Raw genomic sequence first — 5,865 nt, 5'->3', positions numbered from 1 at the left:
AGCGGGCTCTGGCCTCTTTCCCCCAAAAAATCAGGATCTGGCATCATCCCCCCAAATGTAGGCTCCGGCATCCCCCTCTAAAGTCAAGGTCTGACATCTTTCCCCTGTCCCCAGGCAGTGTCCCCTCCCGAAATCAGGCTCTGGCATCCCCCACAAAATCACCAAGTGGGCTCCTTCTGCAAAGCCCCCATGAGAAGGGCTGGGCAGTAGCCTGCGGTGGGGTGCCCATCCCCGTGGCTTCGACATGGTCCCACTGGCAGGGGACACAGAAATTGCCCCAGGTTCACAGGAAGGACCCAAGTCCACGCCCCATCTCCACATGCCCACCAGACCTGTTTAACCTCACCCCAAATCCCCTTGTGCAAAGCCCTTCCCTTTGTCCACACTTCCCCAAGATCCAACTTGCCCTCTTATGACTTGGAAGCCCAAATTCAGCCTATTTCACACCCTGAAACTCCACCGTGAGATGGTCACCAAGCTGCACAGAGACCAGGCTCCCCGCATGGGAAGTCCATCCCCAGATGTGCCGACCCAAGTCAGCTCTTTAACACGCTGTATTGGTTATGGTCCAGCATTACCGTTTTCCCACACACACCATGGCTGGCTTCTGCCCCAAGGAATATTTCCTTCTGACACATCTTCACAAGACTCAGCAGAAGACGTGTGGGCTGCAGAAGCCTGAGGGGTACTTGCCCCACACAATTATTCTCCGTGGAAAAGGCTCATTGTAGCACAATGGGAAGACCTGCAACCAAACAAAATCAAGCCCAGGACCATCAACTCCTATTGCCGTGAATTTTCTATCCCTTAAACCCAACAATTCACAGATGATCCCCAAACTGCACAATTCCGCATATTCTTTGTAAGTAAACAGGGCTTTAAGACAAGGCTTTTTGTATGTAAATCAAATTGCAAGCTCAGACGAGTTGCATCTTTCAACTCAAAGCACCTTGCCACAGTGTTAGCCGGGAAGCAGCAAAATGGTTGCCCAAAGTTTCACGGCTGCAGGAACCACAGGGGGCTGTGTTTCAGTTCCCTCTCTAAGGAGGGGCAGCAGTTGGAAATCCAGTCTGCCACTCTGTACCGTTGACATCCCTCTCCTGAAATTCACATCTAAAGGAGAAAAATCAACAAAACCTTCCAGAAGGCATTTTCCAAGTCTTGGGTTTTTTTGGTCCTCCCCTTACGCCTCTGGAGAATCCCAACGACAACTAATGGACAAGAGGAGCGTTGAGACTAAAACTGCTGCCGCTTGCTCTCCAAATCCTACCACGTACGCGAAGAGAAGAGCCAGCGTGGAGCAGCCCTACATTTTTATGAACAGTGTGTTTCCTCTGACCCATATTCTCTCCAACGCATGGCTAAAAGAGAAGTCATCTCTGCGAGGCAGGCAGAAAACGAAAGCTGGGTTAAATACTGGAAAAACAGATCTGCAAGTATGTCAGTGAATAAATTACTTAATTCAATGAGGGGCCATTCTATTCATTATTTGTGAACACTTGTAAGATCATTAGTGTTCTTTAATAGGGTAGCCAATTACAAATGTGCCTGGCACTAATGTACAAAGTGCATTATTATAGATCCAGCGACGCAGTCCAAAAGCAGGAAATATCCCCCTCCACAAAAAGGCCAACAACAAACAGAGGAAGCGATTTTCAATTAACAAATTCAAGATTACTAATAGTCTGTGAGCCCTAAAGAAGAATCTAAATTCATCGCACTCCTCTTTGCCTAATTAGTCAGTCATTTGCAGCGTCACATTGCGGCACGGCTTTGGGTATCGTCTGTCTCCGAGACCTCCAAAAAACACAAGTGAGCCAAGGGAGGGGATGGGATTTCACCCTTCCCGGGCTGTGGATCGGCTGAAGACATGGCGTGGTTGTAGCGGCTGTCAGGGCTTGTTGCTTCACTTGGGAGGGAGGTAAAACCTCAAAGACAAGCAAGGCCTTGTCAGCAAGTGGCACTGAGGATGGTCCCCTTACATGGACAGAGCAGTCCTTGGGAGGTGGAAAAAGCCTGACATTGTGGATGAAGATCCACCCTAGCCTCGTCCCTTCATTCTCTTCACCTTGGGCTCTTAGGGCATCTCTAACTCCTTCTCTATGGATAATATTCCATGGGTTGGCACCACAAGTTGTAGCGGAGTGTTCAGAAGCAGCGTGGCTGCTTCGAGAGGGCTTTGCCTCAGATGGCAGCAGAGCGGGTCCAGGGTCCCTCCACCAAATGATGCCAAGACGCCGAGCACATGGCCTCCCACTTTCCTCTCCGGCGTGCCAGCACCCAGGAGTTCTGCCTTGGTCCGGTTTGCACAGTCCCTGGTGAGTCGGGACCCTGAGAGGGGCAGTGGTCTCTTGGGAAGAACTGGAATATAAACACTAACCACGCCGCGATGTCCTGCCAGGGAGTCTGCAGCAGGTGATTTCGAAGATGAAGTCGGTCGTGTTGCTACTTCTGCTGGGGGGGCGGAAGAAAAGCCACAGCCACTAACGCTGTGCGAATTAATGAGGTATATAAAAGCAGTACTGGGAAGGTGCTCTTATCTGATCCAAGGACATTATGTCTCCACAAACAAACAGAATTACTGAGTCAGTTCTTTGCTTTCAACACCACTGACGGCTTTAAAACATAAATACCGTGGCAGATAGCTTAGACCCCGAAGGTAAGATGAAATCTATCAAGCTGTGTTAAGATACAGAAAGTCCATGCTCTGTCCCTTGGCAATTTTTGAGACATAGTAAGAAATGACTGGTGTGAAATGTGTAGAATGACCCCAGGGGTACATTTCTGTTCAAAACACTGAACCAGAGCCCTTTCTCCATGCCCACTCAACTGGTGGTTTGCGTGAACTGTGCTACCCGTAGCCTGGGTTTTGTCACTCACAGCTTTCTGCCAGAGCTATTTTCAAAACCTAAAGCAGATGGCTTTTTCTCCCCTTGTACAGGAGGCTACACCATCCCAGCAAAACTAACCTGCCAAGAGAAAAGGTGTGAACAGCTCGGTCTTTCTGCACCCGGTGTCCACCCATCTCCCTCCTCTGCTTCATCTACCCCTCACCACCTCATCCTCTTCTCCAAGCAGCAAAAAGCCCTCAGGAACTCATGTTTGTTGATTAAGACACATGTCTTCATTGCTTCACTAACAGAGTCCTTCTAACATGTGCCAAACCATTTTGGTTTTGAAATCAGGAGCCCTGAGCCCACCTGAGAGAGGAACTCAACCTGGAAGGTGATGCTCCTCCAGCATTAAGGTTTGAGCCCACAGGGCAAAATGTTGTAAGAAAGAAATTCTTGTGCATAAATGGAGATATCTGCAGATTTCCAAAGGAGAGAGATGAGCGTGACCAGGGAATACATACTTCTGGCTAGAACGTAAGGCAATGCTCAGCAACAGCATCGTCATTTGAGATGGGGAGATTCGGGCACAGCTGCAGAGAACTGTAGTGTGGTGGAGAAGGAATTATTTAGATGAATGTGTGGTAAAGTAGCCTGGAGGAAGCCTGCTTACCCCTGCTGTTGTTTGAGCCATAAGAAAATGGGGCTTTGGTGGGAGACAGAAATTAGATTGAAGACCCATGCCCTGTTCATGGGACCGAGGAAAGGACTAAGAGCACATTATAAATCTGGAGATGCCAAGGACACGGGGTTAACAGCAGGTGCAGTAGTGTTATCTCACTGATCTGAAAATCTCCTTCCTGGAGCTACCCATGACTTGGCCTGAGCCTCCTGCTGCCACCGGAGCGGACGGTCACTCCAAGGGGGGCTCTGGCAACCAAGACCAGGGATGAAGACACTGGTGCAGAAGGACCACCTCGAGAGCAAGAGGGTTCCAAACTGAGCACTGGGCAAAGAGCAAAGGTCTTTCTTGGCACTCAGTTTCAACCACAGTATCTTCATTGATTTTTTTAAACTTTTTTTTTACTAGCCTAAAATGAAGATGCACCAGACGGCTGTCCAGTTTCAATCAAATTGACAGTCATCAGCCTCAACACTAATGAAGTCTGTGTCAATTTTCATGAAAACTAGAAGCCTAAAGAGGCAAAGTCTCCATAATGACTCCTCCTTCCCCCTCCAAAGGGGATCCTGAAGTGTAATCGCATCTTTATTAGACACCAGAGAAGGTGCCCATGAGGAGACCACCCCTCCCAGTCACTAAAACACTTCAATCAGAATTTGCAACCAACGCACTGATAAGAAGCCAGGCTTCCTTCACCCTGCTGCTGACAGAGTTACTTATTTTATATCACGTATTTACTGGATGCAAAATGTCTGTGCCACCATCCATCTTTCTGTCCTGTTCTTAGACAGCACCTACCTCACTGGAGGCTGCTCCAGCAAAACCCAGGACAAATCACACCCTATGAGACCAGCTTGAGCTGCAGCTGGCAGCATCTGGCTGCATGAACAGTTATGCTGAGTTAACCTGGAAGGGAGACACATGCACTCCCTTCTCATCTAGAAAGTTTATGTTTCTCCTTTCTAAGAATGATGAAAATTGCTGAGGTCTGAATATTCATTTGTGCTGTGGAGTCCTGACTGTAAAGGAAACCAGTTACTGGAAGGAACAGTTACTTGACTGTGCACATGGAAGGAGAAACAAGGGAGGAAAAAAAGCAAAATTAGGGTGAATTTTGTTGAGTTATATTGGATCACACTCAGAGCATCCATAAAGCTGAAAATAAGCCCCTCGGTCACACAGGGACTGGTGCCCATCCCATTTCCCCTGGTACCTTGCGACCACTCTGCTTCTGCCCCACTCAGACCCCCACAGACAAATTCCCCACGGACCAGGTCTCCTTCCCCATCTCTACTTTACATGCTTCCTTCATTAGCCTCCAGCTCTGTCTCTTGCCCTAGCCTCCTTTGAGACCATGTGCAATTCCCTTTCTTCATTTATATTGTTACCTTGAAGGTATTTTTAGCCTGTGACCATGTTGCCCCTGAGCTTTCCTTTTCCCAGACTCCATAAATTTAGCTCTCTTAGTCATTCCTCACATCTCCCAGCGTTCACATTCTTCCTCCTGACCTCCTTGGTTTTCTGTCTCCTCCTGCACCCGCAAGGACCAAAGCCACACGACTCAAATCGCTGTCACCTCTGTGCTCTTAGACCTCATTCCCTGAGACAAGGCTGCTCCAGGACCTCATCCCCCATCCCTAGGGCCACCACAAGCTCCTCGGGAGAGACCCTCAGAGGTGTGGATTGACTTAGAAGACTTCCCATCAGCAGCCCCCTTCCAGTTTCTCCCAACCAGTGCTTTACTCTTTACAACAGAGTTTTAGAGCAATAAAACTAACCTGGTTTATGCACAGGAGCTCTTCTAGCCTCACCAGGTCTCAGGAGCTTTGGGTCCAGCTCAGGACTGACTCTGCTCCCAGTAAAGCACCTCCCAGCACTGTAACTGCCTGGGACCCAGTCCCACAAAGCCCATTAGATGCTTTGTTCCAATCCAAGCACCCACCTCCCACCAACTTCAAAGCTGAATTGAAACCTGCATGAATATTTAGGGACTGGAGGTTGTTAGGAGAAAAAAAAAAGCCTGTACTGAAACAGCTAACCATTCTGACAGCTTCTCTGAGAGATGGGCAGTGCAGGAACACACCAGCTTGCTCTGTGCTTTATTTTGCTGTAGGGGAATCAAGGGGAAACCCACTAAAATAAATAGGCTCCAAATGGTCCCAGGTGTCCTGGGTTAGGAGGGGAGGGACCTCCCAGAGCTCGGCTTCACCCCCCCTCGGTAGGCTGCTGTGGGGATAAAAGGGGGTTTGGGGAATAGGGCAGGGGATGCTGGGGGGTGTGGGTGTTACAGCACCTGGGGGGTTGTGCTGGGTCATGGGGGGGGCTTTGGAGGAGATAAGCCCCAGGGATGGG

The sequence above is a fragment of the Cariama cristata genome, unplaced genomic scaffold (assembly GCF_000690535.1).
Source record: "Cariama cristata isolate BGI_N322 unplaced genomic scaffold, ASM69053v1 scaffold24098, whole genome shotgun sequence".
Taxonomy (NCBI): Eukaryota; Metazoa; Chordata; class Aves; order Cariamiformes; family Cariamidae; genus Cariama; species Cariama cristata.
This window is presented reverse-complemented; position numbering follows the sequence as displayed.